The sequence below is a fragment of the Salmo salar genome, chromosome 10 (genome assembly GCF_965601325.2).
Source record: "Salmo salar chromosome 10, fSalSal1, whole genome shotgun sequence".
Classification (NCBI taxonomy): domain Eukaryota; kingdom Metazoa; phylum Chordata; class Actinopteri; order Salmoniformes; family Salmonidae; genus Salmo; species Salmo salar.
In genome coordinates this window covers 23,489,195-23,505,248 of record NC_138300.1, presented here as the reverse complement: position 1 = coordinate 23,505,248, position 16,054 = coordinate 23,489,195, and the positions used below count along the sequence as shown (strand labels likewise).

Below are 16,054 nucleotides of genomic sequence, written 5' to 3'. Positions count from 1 at the left end.
CACTGAATCCGTACCTGTACCCCCTGTATATAGCCTCGTTATTGTTACTTTATTGTGTCACTTTTGGTAAATATTTTCTTAACTCTTTCTTGAAATGCACTGTTGGTTATGGGCTTGTAAGTAAGCAGTTCACAGTAAGGTCTACACTTGTTGTATTCAGCGCATGTGACAAATAAAGTTTGATTTGATATACAAGCATTCCCAGGCATCAGCGTAGCAGTGCTGAGAGAATCGGGCAGAATCAAAGGGCAGGCTTGTTTACATGACTGAGGTCCAAGTTATTTTTAAGTTATTTAGTAAGGCAAAGGCCAGAACTTTATTTAGTGTTTAAGGCCATGATCACAAGGCCACAAAAAATGTATGTTCTAACCGACAACAGATTACATGTGAAAGAAGATAATGATGGGTCAAAGATGGGACAGTGATAATAAAAAAACTTATTTTGACGTATTGTAGCACCATGTTCACAAGCACTTTAATGTCCATTTTTGAGTAATAGGACATTTTATTATAATGTTTTGTTTGCTATTAAAACCTCCCTGCTGGGTCATTAAAGTTAAATCTCAGTTTCCACTGGTTTCTTACCACATTAAACTCAACATAGTAAACTCTCATCAGTACATTATCTTCTGCTTTCTTTCAAAAATATTTTTCTTCATTCCTCCGTCTATTGTGCCACGTTTATGAGCTAGTTGGAACTAGGAAACTCTGGGATTTTCGACTTGCCAACTGGTTGAACGCAGCACGTGTAGAACTACAACCAGTTAGACAGTCGGAAATGTCAGCTTTCCTAGTTCTGACTAGCACATAAACAAGGCATTGTCACCGTAAGATCATCAACCAATCAATGTCTTTGCTCACCTTGATTGTGCTTTTTATCTGCTGTCTGATTGTTTTGCTCAGTATGGAAATCTACACAGCTCAGTTGAGTAAACTTTCATCCATCTTGTCATCTGTTTCTCTCATCAGACTTCCTGTTAACTGATTACTTCTTTTCAGGAACAGGAAGTGACCTCGACAACCCACTTTCTCTAAGAAAATCTCAGTGACATTCTGTACCCATACAAAAAAAGCACATACGGGCTTAAAGTTAGAATCTAGGGAGGGTAAGCTGATCCTAGATCTGTGCCATTGCCTACTGCTAAGTGCCTACAGGAAACTTCAACCTGCAGTCACGTACACATATCTCTCCATTATGTACCTTTGATGCCACTATTTTCAAGCAACCAATATAAATAGCTATCTCAGGAGTGAAGCAGGGCTGCTCCTTAGACTGTCTGCCACCTGGACCCTGTAGGGGCCACATACTGTCCAGATAACAGTTAGATATACAGGCCCAGATAGACTATCAGCTCTCAGAGCTCTAATCAAGACCACCTATAGAGGGATATCAGACTGACTGAAATGTGATGGAGAAACAGATGCTGGCCTCACAGTGATCTAAAATAATACTTCTCTGATAAAATCCTGTTGTGCTAATGTTGTGTTTGTCAGAGTTCCAGGATATCCTGTACAAGTCTGATGAAATCCAAACGCAAAGGGTAAACATTGAGAACGTGAGGGTTGGTTGAGAAGCATGTTTCATTCTTGTGTAACTGTTTCAGTGAGGAGCGGAGGAGGAAAGGAGAGAGGGTAGATTGGGGGGGGGGGGGGGGCAGAAAGGTGAAGGCACAAGAGGGCCTCCCTTTCCACCATAGAACCACCCCCCCGGTTCCCACTACACTTTAAATTCCAAACAAGCTAACTCACTGCCAAACTGTGCGTCAGACAGCCTTAACTCACAGTGCACACACGTACACAATAAAAGCATAAGCGTACACACACACACAAACACACGACTGTAAACCTAGACTCTTGAAAACCCTAAATGTTCTGTCTTGACCCATAGCTGTATTTCCTCTCCCTACGGCGCCATACTGTATATCCAGGAAATCACTATGCTTGCAACAACAAGAGCTCTGGTGTGTTTTAATATGGTTATAAATTTGTTGTCAGAGTGTCTGCACATCTCTTGTCGGTCAGGGTAAAGTCAACAGTGCCATTCATTAATCTGCAGGGCCTGGGGCTGACGTGTGAGAGGGCCAGACCGCCTGTAACACTTCACACTCACTGACACAGCCAAATCTCACAGTCCCCTCCACCCCTTTACCCTCTCTTACCCAATCCTTTGCTCTCACAGCCTCAAATACATTCTCGCAGTCTCTATCCCCTCTTCTCTCCATCCCCCTCTCCTCCTATTCAGTTGTCTGCGCTCAGTCCCATCTGTCCTCTCCTCCTCAATTCCCCTCGCTCAGTCTCTATCTCTCCCTCCATTCTCAGACCGCTCTGGACCTGTTGCAGAGGCCCGATAATGTTTTGGAGGGGTTTGTTAGCCAAGTATAGCCTCACAACCTATTGTAGGTCTAACTACTGTGCGTATGTCACAGTTTGTGTTGCAGTAACTACCTTCTTGGACCTGAGTACTTTTGATGGACTTCATTTGATGAATGTTTACCCTAGGCCTATAGTAAACCTTTATAACAGTAATTATGCAACCTTCTATCGATCAGGAACACTTTTGCAATGATAAATAGTAGAAAATGATTACTGCTTTTCAGAGATTTCTTTAATTCGGAGAACAAGAATACAACTCACTTCTATAAAATGTTTGATTGCCATTTCGTACCAATTCCTCTTTGACAAACAGATAATGCATCATGTCTATTGATGGTTACAATACATATCTGTTGTGCCATTGCTGTATGTGATGAACGATGAGATGACTAGATGGCAAATGATACCATTTTGATCGTTTAGAGAGTCTTTACTGAGTGAGTCTCTCTATCGAGGGTCTTGGATTTGTTTTTGGGAGGCAGTGTTGTTTTCCAAAGGTGAATACTGTACAGCTGCACCATCGACAGCTGCACCATTGCTTGGCATCCGACCGCAAGGCGCTATAGATGGTAGTGTGTACGGCACAGCACATCACTGGGGCCGAGCTCACTGCCATCCAGGACATCTATACCAGGCAGTGTCAGAGGAAGGCCCTGCAAGTTGTCAAAGACTCCAGCCACCCTAGTCATAGACCGCACGGGCATGCGGTACCGATGCAGCTAGTCTGAAACCAACATGATCCTGAACAGCTTCTACCCCCAAGCCATAAGACTGATAAATAGTTAGTCCTGGTAGCTATTGATTAACTATTTGCATTGACCCTTTTTGAACTGTTTTGACTCATCACATACGCTGCTGCTACTGTTTTATCTATCCTGTCGTCTAGTCACTTTATCCCTCTGATTACCTCAACTAGGTACTGGTACTCTGTGGATACAGCCAAGTTATCATTACTCGTTATATTTTTATTCCTTGTGTTATTATTTTTCTATTATTTCTCATTTTTTCTCTCTGCATTGTTTGGAAGGGCCTGTAAGTAAGCATTTCACTGTTAGTCTACACCTGTTGTTTACGAAGCATGTGACAATAAAATTGTCTTTTGAGAAATGTAGCAAGCAGCCGAGAAAATGGCATGCAATGGCAACCTAATTCTCCACTTAGCATTTTCCTGCCAGTGTACCATCTAACGGTCGTAATAATAGATTGGGCCACTTTTCCCTGGGGAATACTATACTAGGAATGTGCTGCCTGGACTATCAACACAATATGGGAGAGAGCCCACTGCGAAGTGGAGTGGGGGATGGGGACGAGGGGGACGGGGGTGGGGCTGAGGTGACAGGGTCAGACACAGCACTCAGAATGTCTGCCTCAAGTTCCAAAATGTTCAGCTGTAGTTTTTCTGTGTCCCCTGTCCCTCCTGTTTTGGTCATTCTGTTCAAGTCAGCCAGTTCATGTCACAATGTCTTAGGCCGGGGAGAAACTTCACATCCTGTAATTTAGAGAGTGTGAGTGACTGCATGATCCTGTGTGAGAGAATGTGTGTGACTGTGTCACCTCATCTGCTGTGGACAGGCAGGGCAGTGGGAGAGGGGTAACCTATCCCACACACAGGAAGGGCCAAGAAAAAAAGGAATTCTTCATTCTGAACATGAAAAACTATGTCTGATCAAAGCATGGATATGAAGGTTTATAAACTGTTGTTTCTTGACCTGTCAGCTGGGAGAATGTCTCAGAAGGCAAATAAACAAGCCATCCGGGCATGAACATTATTTTGTTTGTTTTATATTGCCTTGCATTAGTGTCATCCGAGCTAATCTTTTTTCTCGCTTTGTTTGGCAATGTGTGTATGTGAGCCATTTCAAAGTGGATTCGATGGTTGTGGTATGGGCGTACATTTGATTTGAGGAATGACTCACAAGGTGCAAAATACCTGTTGCAAAAAGTAGAGACAGAGAGAGGAAATCATTTGAATAGCAACAAATACAGTGCATTAGGAAATTATTCAGACACGTTGACTTTTCCACATTTTGTAAAGTTACAGCCTTATTTTAAAATGGCTTAAACATTTTTTTCCTCATCATTCTACACACAATACCCCATAATGACAAAGCAAAAACTGGATAAAAAAAATAATAAAAGGAAATACCACATTTACACAAGTATTCAGACCCTTTACTCAGTACTTACATTTTACATTTACATTTTAGTCATTTAGCAGATGCTCTTATCCAGAGCGACTTACAGTAGTGAATGCATACATTTCATTTCATACATTTCATACATTTTTTTTCTTTGTTGAAACACCTTTGGCAGCGATTACAGCCTCGAGTCTTCTTGGGTATGACGCTACAAGCTTAGCACATCTGTATTTGGAGAGCTTCTCCCATTCTTCTCTGCAGATCTTCTCAAGCTCTTTCAGGTTGGATGGGGAGAGTCGCTGTACAGCTATCTTCAGGTCTCTCCAGAGATGTTTGATTGGGTTCAAGTCCAGGCTCTGGCTGTGCCACTCAAGGACATTCAGAGACTTGTCCCAAAGCCACTGCATTGTCTTGGCTGTGTGCTTAGGGTCGTTGTCCTGTTGGAAGGTGAACCTTCGGCCCAGTCTGAAGTCCTGAGCGCTCTGTACTTTGCTCCGTTCATCTTTCCCTCGATCCTGACTAGTCTCCCATTCCCTGCCGCTGAAAAACATCCCCACAGCATGATGCTGCCACCACCATGCTCACCATAGGGATGGTGCCATGTTTCCTCCTGACATGACACTTGGCATTCAGGCCAATGAGTTCAATCTTAGTTTCATCTGACTAGAGAATCTTGCTTCTCATGGTCTGAGAGTCTTCCGGTGCCTTTTGGCAAACTCCAAGTTGGTTGTCATGTGCCTCTTACTGAGGAGTGGCTTCCGTCTGGCCACTCTACCATAAAGACCTGATTGGTGGAGTGCTGCAGAGATGGTTGTCCTTCTGGAAGGTTCTCCCCTCTCCACAGAGGAACTCTGGAGCTCTGTTAGAGTAACCATCGGCATCTTGGTCACCTCCCTGACCAAGGCCCTTCTTCCCAGATTGCTCAGTTTGGCTGGGCGGCCAGCTCTAGGAAGAGTCTTGGGGGTTCCAAACTTCTTCCATTTAAGAATGATGTAGGCCACTGTGTTCTTGTGGACCTTCAATGCTACAGAAATGTGTTGGTACCCTTCCCCAAATCTGTGCCTCGACACAATCCTGTCTTGGAGGTCTACGGACAATTCCTTCGACCTCATGGCTTGGTTTTTGCTCTGACATGTATTGTCAACTGTGAGGCCAGTTGTTTTCCTTTCCAAATCATGCCCAATCAATTGCATTTACCACAGGTTGAATCCAATCAAGTTGTAGAAACATCTCAAGGATGATCAATGGAAACAGGATGCACCTGAGCTCAATTTCGATTATCATAGCAAAGGGTCTGAATACTTATGTAAATAAGGTATTCCTAAAGAACTTGTTGTCACTTTGTCATTCTAGGGTATTGTATGTAGATTGATGAGGAAAAGGTTTTTTTTCATCAATTTTATAATATGGAAAAAGCCAAGGGGTGTGAATACTTTCCGATACTGTATGTATGGTAGGCTACCAAAGACAAGTACAGCGTGACACACAAGGAGACAGTTAAGTGTGTTTCTAGCCTAAAACTAGTAATTTACCTTGGCATTTACTGTGTAATGGAACCAAAAAAGTGCAAAAACAAACCACTTAATTTCAACCCAAAAATTCTGTGATGAAGTTGAATCAACATGGAAAACGAATTGGATTTGCAAAAAGTAATCAACATAAGGCAATTTAATCTTTTTTTTCACCAAACTTTTAACTAAATCCAATTACATGGTGAAATTCACTTTGAATTCACCTTCGTTTACAACTCAACCAAATGTAAATTTAAACTAGACGTTGAAATGACGTCTGACGTAGAAAACTACACACAGAGACTACCGGTGTCTAAAAGTAATTAAAAATCAAACCTCTCCACCCCAGCTGCAGTAAGTGATACCTTGCTCTATTTAGCTAGTCAAACTTCAGCATCCCATTCGACATTTGGCCGCTCATGACTCGTACTAATTGCTTGAGAATGGGTTTGGGAATACGGGATGAACCCGCCCTATTCCAGGTTGGGAAGAAATTAGTTAACGTTTCAGAGAAGTCACAGAAGGACCACCAAAATGTTTCACGTATGGATTTGTGGGCTTTATCGGAATGAAACTCTAGCGGGAATTTGGCTACAATAACAGCCTTATTTATATTGCGACTTTTAATGTCCGGAATAAAATATGGAATCGATGCCACGACGCAATGAATATTTGGTTATTGAAGCGCCACTTTTTTAATGACCCTATCTGTCAAAAAGCTATAGAAAATATCCATATGCTACAAATTATCTGCGATGGAGTTGTAAACTGTCTGACAGGTAAGATTGATTGATCTTTATAATTTGAACTAAATTCACCTTTTCATAACAATGATGAAAATGCTGTTTCATTCTAGTGATATGTGTGGCACAGTGAACTTAAATGTTTCAAACGTTATAATAAGTATTTAAAAGTGCCTCGAAGTAATTATGGAACATGTAAATTACCATCCATGACATCTTCAGTCTTATTCTATTAAGATGGGAAGACTGGGAGAATAGTATAGTAACACATTCTATCAAATATGGAGAATAGTATGTATCCACATGTTCTTAAATAACTTATTTGAATACAAATATAAATACTATTACATAAAAAAATCTAATCTTAAATGAAATTTATGATTTTATCATTATTAATTTAAACATGACCATAGAATATACATTTTAGGCTACTAAACGTTTTCAAACTAACTGAGGTGTGACACAAAATTATTGTATCAGTGTATTATTATCATTATTTGACTAACTTCCCATGAGTTTAATCAACATATTTAATATTTCAATACTCATTTTAACACATTTTATCCAACAGCTCCTGATAAAGAGTGTGATAACAACAGTGCCAGATGTCAGTAGATCTTCTGTCTGCAGTCTGCTGTGTTGTGGCGCCCTCTGCTGTGTGAAGGGGGAAGGCCAGGCCAGAGCCAGGCAGGATGGAGAATGTGTTTGAGGAAGGGATGAACCCTGTGATCGTGGCCCACTACAACCACTCTGGGAAGTGGGGTCGGCCGAGGAGCAGTGGGGTCTGTAAGACTGCTGTCCTCCTCGTCATCTGTATCCTCATCGTGCTGGAGAATTTTACAGTGCTGCTGGCGTTATGGAGGAACAAACGCTTCCACAGCCGCATGTACTTCCTCATCGGTAACCTGGCCCTATCTGACATGCTGGCCGGGGTGGCCTATGTGGTCAACATTTTCACCTCTGGCGGCAAGACCTTCTTTCTGACACCGGCCCAGTGGCTGGCAAGAGAGGGTAGCATGTTCGTGGCCCTCAGCGCCTCCACCTTCAGCCTGCTGGCCATTGGCATCGAGAGACACATGACCATGGTGCGGCTGCGTCCGTGCGAGGCAGCGGGGCGGGGGAGGTTACTGGGACTGCTGGGGGCATGCTGGGCCGTGTCGGTGCTGCTCAGCGCCCTGCCCTCCCTTGGCTGGAACTGCCTGGAACACCTGGCCTCCTGCTCCACCGTGCTGCCCCTCTATGACAAGAGCTACGTGGCCTTTTGCATCAGCGTCTTCAGCGCCCTGCTGGTGGCCATCATCATCCTCTACATCCGCATCTACCGCCTGGTGACGTCCAGCGGGCGGAGGGTGAGCAGCAGGCCCTCGGAGCACTCACTGGCCCTGCTGAGGACGGTGGTGATAGTTCTGGGGATGTTTGTGATGTGCTGGGCCCCACTGTTCCTGCTGCTGCTGCTGGATGTGGGCTGCAGCCCTGAGCGCTGCCCAGTGCTCTACCATGTAGACTGGTTCATCGCCTTGGCCGTGCTCAATTCAGCCGTCAACCCCCTCATCTACACACTGTCCAGCATGGAGATGAGAGCAGCCTTCTTCAGGCTGCTGTGCTGCTGTCAGCCTCACCTGGAGGCCCCAGCCTCCACGGCAGGCAACCCCCACCTGGGGACAGTCATCCCTACTGCCGAGAACAGCAAGTCCAGTGTGGGTGGAGGAGGGAGTAGGATAACGGGGGCTGCCAAGTCTCTGACCCGGGGGAAGGTGACCACGCCCCTGAACTCTAATAACCAGGGCCGGCCGACCTGGTGTCAGCGGTGCTGGTCAAGGCTGGTGCACTGCCGTCCCTCAGCAAGTTGTGACTTGACAGCTAATTCACTGTAGACTGGTCCTAGATCTGTATGTGCTCTAGTAGTCTAGCCAACTCCTCTGACTATCGTTATCATGCGATGTCTGTCATAGTTGGCTAAAGCACATGTAGATCTGGGACCAGGCTAGATTCACACTGCATGGACACGGGCTATTTCAGTATGTATTGGTGAAAGTATTGACTGAAGAGACCTTGGGTAGACACTCGGATGAGGTTTGTACTGATGAACTTGCTGTAAAGCAGGGGTTCCCAAAATGTTTTGTCCCGTGACCCCTTTTTAACTTTTTTATTGGGCCTATGACAGTCTATTACAAATCAGTCAGACAGTATTTCAATCTGAAGTGACTGTCACTCAGAAATGTATTCCAGCTTCTGCCTGCCAGCTGTAAATCTTTATGTCGGCTGTCTGCCCCTCCCCTTTGAAGCATAGGTTACTGTAGCCTACTGACGATGTTACAAGAGTAATTCAGGTATTAGAGAGATATGTTTATTGGAGAAGAATGGATTGACTTTTTAAAATGTTAGTTAAGGATGCTATAGTTATCACATTTCACAATGGATTTATTAACTACAATAAGGTAAGACGTGTTTTTAATTCTGGTGCTGCTCTGCACACACAAGCTAGCTAGCTAACGTTTGCAATACTCCAACGTTAATAAACCAACTCGGAAGTTGAAAGACATTTAAATTTCCTCCATAGAAGCCGCTCCTCTGTAGTTATAATTCTGTGGGCCTAATTCAGATAATGCATGTCATTAACAAGATGTCCAGCGCTTCAAATGAAGCTTCCTCCATTCTCTCTCACCCTCAAAATTGATGTGGCATCTTGTGTCCTACACTGTGACTGACAGCACAGTGTGTGTTTGTCTTTCATTGTGATTAAACCATGCTGTTAAAATGTGCTCTCACAACTTTCCTATACAGCTAAAATTGCTTACACGTTCCACAGCAAGCTGCTTTATCCGCACTGATTGTTGAAGTAATTTAATGTCGAGCTAAATGTAAAAAATATATACACTACAAAATATGTGGGCATCCCTTCAAATTGGTGGATTTGGCTATTTCAGCTACGCCCTTGCTGACCAGTGTAGAAAATCGAGCACACAGCTAAGCAGTCTCTGTAGGCGGACATTGGCAGTAGAATGGCCTTACTGAAGAGCTAAGTGACTTTCAATATGGCAACGTCATAGGATTCCATCTTTCCAACAAGTCAGTTTGTCAAATCTGGGTTTGGCAGTTGCAAGGATAACGCTAGTGCCAACTGTAAAGTTTGGTGGAGGAGGAATAATAGAATAATGGTCTGGGGCTGTTTTTCATGGTTTTGGCTAGGCCCCTTGAATCCAGTGAAGGGAAATCTTAACGCTACACCATACAATGACATTGTAGATGATTCTGTGCTTCCAACTTTCCTGTTTCAGTATGACAATGCCCTTGTGGCTGAATGGAAGCAAGTCCCGTAGCAATGTTCCAACATCTAGTGGAAAGCCTTCCCAAAAGAGTAGAGGCTGTTATAGCAGCAAAGGGGGGAGCAACTCCATATTAATGCAAATGATTTTGGAATGAGATGTTTGACGAGCAGGTGTTCACATACTTTTGGCCGTGTAGTGTATATTTCAGAGGTTTAAAAAAGAACAGAAAGGAACAATATAAACCAGTACTTTTTTGGGTTTGAACCTGTTCAGAACTTTATTTTTCTGGTTGAAACATTGGAACAGAACGAAAAAAATTATGCTTCGGTTCAGAACTAAATGATTGGAAAATAATTTTGGTTCCTAACCCGTGGTTTGAAGTGACTGAAATGCATCAGAAAGGTATTGGGAAGTTCAGAAGATCATCAGGCAATAATGTTGATGATGTATGATCTGTGTAGAAAATAACAGTACAGAAACAGTACAGTACGTACCTTCGTGTTCCTGAGAGTCTTATCTTTCAGCTTTTGTAGGAAGAAAACAGAAACCGCTCTGTTTATTACAACCGTATCTAGCGGCTACTGGAGGTTACTGACATAACCCCGGTTCTATGAACCAAGCGCAAATGCTTCATTAATAAGACTGCAAAGCAAAGGGATGCTAAGGATCTCCTCTTACCATAGCTCATCTAAAGCCACTATTTTGCAAAGACATTCAAATTACTCACATTGAACCTTTGGGCATGCCTTGTACATTAATTTACTTAATGTTTCATAACTACAGAACACAATGAAAAATGTTCCCACAAGACATGTAATAGAGCATAATATAGCTTTATCAACTATCTATAGTGTGGGAAAAGTGGATTAATTGTAATAAACTGTTTATATGTGTGCAATAGAGGATGGGTAGTTTGCAAATGAAAGTAGGATCACTGTGTATTGCACATACAGTGTATATATATATTTTCCAATTCACCTGCCTTTCTCTTTCTAGGACAGTACAGTATATTTATTTTCAATGAAGACTAGGCCTTCCCGGTATGATGAACTGTGTACTAATCCTTTGTGTTTACGCCTTAAATGGTACAGTGAGTCAAATATGGATTTTGTAATGATTTGAAGTTTGCTGTCAGAGTAAAGAACGTGTCAATGTTGGTTCTGGTTCCTCTCAGCAACATAGATACAAGTCACTCACGCCTCCACTAACCACTAGAGAGTTGTATTGGAATTATTTAACCAACAATGGACTGTAAATTACCTTTACATCTTGTTTGGTATCTAAATACCAATTTAATAAAAACTATAAGCTTTGGTAGCTTGTCATGATTTTGTAGGTTAGGCTTTTACTGTTAGACGTCGTTTATTGGTTGAAATATAACCAGATCACAACCAGATTAAGACGTCTTTTTCATGATGTCTTTTTGACATCATGAAAAATGTCTTATTTTGGTTGATATGTGGTTTTTGGTTGAAATCTGATTGAACTACTGACCAGTTATCTAAATGGGCCATGCACCCATTGCATATAAGACACTGGAACCATTACAATTATTACAATTGGAGTAATGTTCTTTTTCAGCGGGGTTTGCAATTTTGTAGCACAGTTGGTAAACAGCCGGCAGTTAGGGTCTCATGAAATACTGTATTTAGCTCAGCCAGTGATGCATAAAAACTCAAAAATAGCCAGATCATTTTGGTTAATCAAAACCACAATTTCCAATCAATACTCGTTATTTGATATAAATAAACAAGTACATTTTCAATGTGGCAGAGAAGGTCCACGTACATTTAGGTCATCAATTTCTGTTCAGTCAAAATACATTTTCAGTCAAAATTCACAAACCACAAACAATTCAACTTGAGAATTCATCAGGTGTTTGACACGCTGGGATCGTAAGCCTATCAAAAGAAAAACATAAATACATTTTATACTTGGCGAATGTACTTTCCTCTCTGACAAGCCTTTGTGTAGCCATTTGGAAAGATGGAAGAGCTGACTGTCCGTCTCAATGTCCTTCTGCTATTCAAAGATAGTCTTTGTGCCAGTAAAGCAGTTTGCATAGGTTCCCACCTAGTGGGCAAAAGCTGGTTGAAAAGACATCAGTATGAAGTATGGTTGAGAAAGGACAGGGTTTTTTAAAATATATTTTTACTGACCAGAATATTACATATTTTTCTCAGCACCATATGACAAGTTGGTCATAATTGTGACCACTATATTATGTGTACATTATGTAGCCTACTGATCATAGTTAAGACCTCATCATAACCTGGTAATGACCACCTGACTACAGCTTATTACCAACACTCTTAGAAAAAAGGGTTCCAAAAGGGTTCTTCAGCATCCCCCATAGATGAACCCTTTTTGGTTCCAGGTGTTGGGTTCTGAGAATATGAAATATACTTATTCATGTCACTGATGATGGAGAAAGGGTAATGTAAACTTTTACATTATGTCAGAATATGTTATTATTAGCCATCAGGGATCCTACTGTATGGGAGGGATCCGCTGGGAGGAGAAGAGACAGTCTGGTACTAGCCACCATGACAGCTGTGAGTTGGGGAGTAGTGAGCACTTTGTGTCAGAGGTCAGGTCAGGTGAAGTGAGGAAGAACAGCTATCACTAAGGTTCTGTCTAGCAACAGAGATACATTGGCTGTTCAGATGTGTAGGAGGAGACTCAGCAGGAGAAAGGGTTAAATGTCAGTGCTTGTGTGAATATGTTTTTGTCGGCTCAGCTGTTCGATCCTTTGGGATAAATAAACTTGGTTTCATAGTGTCCATCGATTTCTTACTCTGATATTTAAAACATACACAGGGAGAAGCCATTTTGGTTCCACGTAGAACCCTTTTGGTTTCCATGTCGAATCCTCTGTAGAAATTGTCCTATTTAAAACCCAAAAGGGTTCAACCTGAAACCAAAAGGGTTCTACCAGGAACCAAAAGGGGTCCATCAAAGGATTCTACGGTTCTCCGATGGGGACATCCGAATAAACCTTTTAGGTTCTAGATGGCACCTTTTTTTCTAAGAGTGTACTGTAAAAAGTATTGCAGAGGATAAAGTTGTATATTGAAAACATTTTTCATTTACATTTGTATTTGTTTCCATAGTCACCAACATATTCTTACATTTTAAAACAGATCAAGCAATGGCATACAGTAATTGTTTCATAAATGTCATGCATAGAAATACTGGGAGTATATAAAGGCCCAATGTTTTTGTGGAGACTTTGTGGACTCAGCTGGCTAAAAGTATTTCCATGGTACTAGTTGAATAATTTTGTGGCAGTTATAGCTTAGAGATGTTTTTAAAAAAGAGCAACTTGCTCATATACATACTTTGCAGCTCAGGGGCATATTTCAGGACTTTCCAGAGGGCCCACAACACATCAACCTCGTGAATCTTCTGGCTTTTCATGACACTTACTGTAAGCATAAAACAAAAATAAAAATAAATAACGATTGGCATAATGTGGGCATGCAGGACACAACATAACAGTAACACACAGTAGAATATCTAACAGTCAATCTACTAAAAGTGGTAGCAAAGGTATGTTTGCTCCTCTGTCCCTTCGTAGTGGAGTCAGACATGAATTAATTGGTCATTAATATGAAACATTTTAAGAAAGAGGATATCACAATTAGACTAAATGTTTTGCTTAATACCAATAAATGTTGTAATATTCAAACAACTTTTTATAAACACACCACTCCATAATCCTGAGGACATTGCCCCAGACAGAGGTTACCCAATTGAAGACAGCTTGGCAGTCTTAAAAAAAGGAAGTTAAATGCAAAAATGTTAACATGTAAACAGGCAATAAAGAGAGACAATAAATTATGATATTGTTCAAAAGTTGTCTGTCATATCATTCCTGCAACAAACAGTGTTAGACGTGTGTAATTGTCAAATCTCTTCATGTTCTCTGCAACTGCACGTTTGTTCGAGTTAGCGACAGAGCGAATGAGCAAGAGAGAAATGGGAGAAACTTTACATGACTCACCAAGGGGGAGGTGTCTGTTGAATCAGGACACAAGGGTTTTGCACCTCCCCCCCGCCCCCCCAAAAAGTTGAGTTAAAATTGGATTTGATTTGCTTTACAATCTTATATTAGAGGCGGTGCTATTTCAACTGCATCTTCTTACACTAGACTATTCAAAAAAAAGGGTTCCAAAAAGGTTCTTCGGCTGTCACCATAAGAGAATCCTTTTTGGTTCCAGGTAGAACCCTCTGTGGAAAGGGTTCTATATGGAACCCAACATAGTTCTACGTGGAACCAAAAAGGGCTAGTTAAAGGGTTCTCCTATGGGGACAGTCAATGATCCCTTTCAGGCTCTAGATACAACCTTTTTTTCTAAGAGTGTAAGATCAGGCAATCATGAGCAGCTGAATAGCATGTCTCTTGGGGAGATAGCATGTCTCTTGGGGAGATAGCATGTCTCTTGGGGAGATAGCATGTCTCTTGGGGAGATAGCATGTCTCTTGGGGAGATAGCATGTCTCTTCGGGAGATAGCATGTCTCTTGGGGAATCCAGTCTCAGTGAGACCTGATGCCGAAAAAAACGTTAATGATCATCAGCATAGCTAGTACCCTACTGTAGTTCTTACAAAGCTGGTTAGTAGGAATTTATACACATTGAAGATCAGAGTATCAAACATCAACATTTTGCACACAACTTACTGTCAATGAGTATGGATTTAAGGAGAGGTGGTGCTGCTCTCTCCTTTTCCTGGGATGTGGCAGAATAGGTCACTGGTAACTGAGTGGGTGGCCAAGCACTCCTGCAGAGGCCATGCATCAGACCATTGACATGTTTCAGGAACTGTAAAGACAAAGGCGAATCATGATTAACCATTACCTAAGGTCTTCACTAAGTTAGGCTTAGCCTAGCAAGTACATTGCCTATGTTGCCCCTCAGCAATCTTCACATGCATATTGGGGGTACAAGTTTCAAGAATTAGCCTAGCTTACTGTCTTACACACACAAACAATCAATGTTTCGTGTATTGATGTACCATATCTCGCGCTCTCACTCTTACACACACACACACACACACACACACACACACACACACACACACACACACACACACACACAGCTAGCATGACACAATGTTGACATGATGTTGACTATAAGTTATTGGGATCACAATCATCTCGCTCTCCCATTCTCTCTCACACAGATACACACATAGTTAGCATGACAAAGTTGACATGACATTGTTTTCTAAAGTTATTGTGATCATCTCTCTCTCTCTATTATACACAGACACATTTACTATCATTAATTAAACAGAAATCAAAATGTCAGCTAACTAGCTACAGCCAATGCCAACAACAGGTCAAAATTAAAATGTATAGTTGCGAGCTAACTAAAGTTAACATTAAAAAGCTACCTAGCGCTAGCCAACTATCCCTAACAGTTGGTCACGTGCGGAAAGCCCAGCCAGCCCTGGCAGTCATGCACCGAGCTTCCAGCGCTCACTGGGCTTTCGGCACATGACCAACCATGATAGTATTCTTTGTCCCCCTCTCCCCAGCATTGTCGAGCTCCTGTTTCCTGTTTCCTTCGCCTGATTTGACTACTTGAAGTATGTAGTTGCACAAGCACACCTTTTACTATTTACTGTTAGTCTTTATATTCCTAATCTGACTCTCTCTCTCTCTCCAGCTTCCTGCCTGCCCTCCCCTCACAGCCTTTGCTGCCTGCCTTTGTTGTCAACCTCCTGTTCCCTTCGCCTGACTACTTCAACTAGTCTGACTACTGCACAAGCACATTCTGTAACATTACCTATTCTTATTGAGTATAGTTTTTTTTTTTTAATGTCAGTGTCAATTAGAATACCGGTATGGCAAGCTACAAAAATGACTGGAGAAAATGCAACAGAGGTTTCATTGCTTGCTGAATCGAGTAGTAATGAGGATGACATTGTGGCAGTTACATCACACAACCCTAACAAGAAGGATAGAGCGAGAGACTGAGTGCTGATGAGGATGAGACAACCAACTCTAGAGA

General features: G+C 42.0%; 1 pseudogene across 1 annotated transcript; it reads left to right on the top strand.

The window, feature by feature from the left end:
- Positions 1–6,394: 6,394 nt before the first annotated feature.
- Positions 6,395–13,495, top strand: LOC106613795 (sphingosine 1-phosphate receptor 3-like; annotated as a pseudogene). The gene is made up of 2 exons (XR_014379003.1): positions 6,395–6,801; positions 7,337–13,495. The product of XR_014379003.1 is annotated as a sphingosine 1-phosphate receptor 3-like (transcript).
- The last annotated feature ends 2,559 nt before the right edge of the window (positions 13,496–16,054 follow it).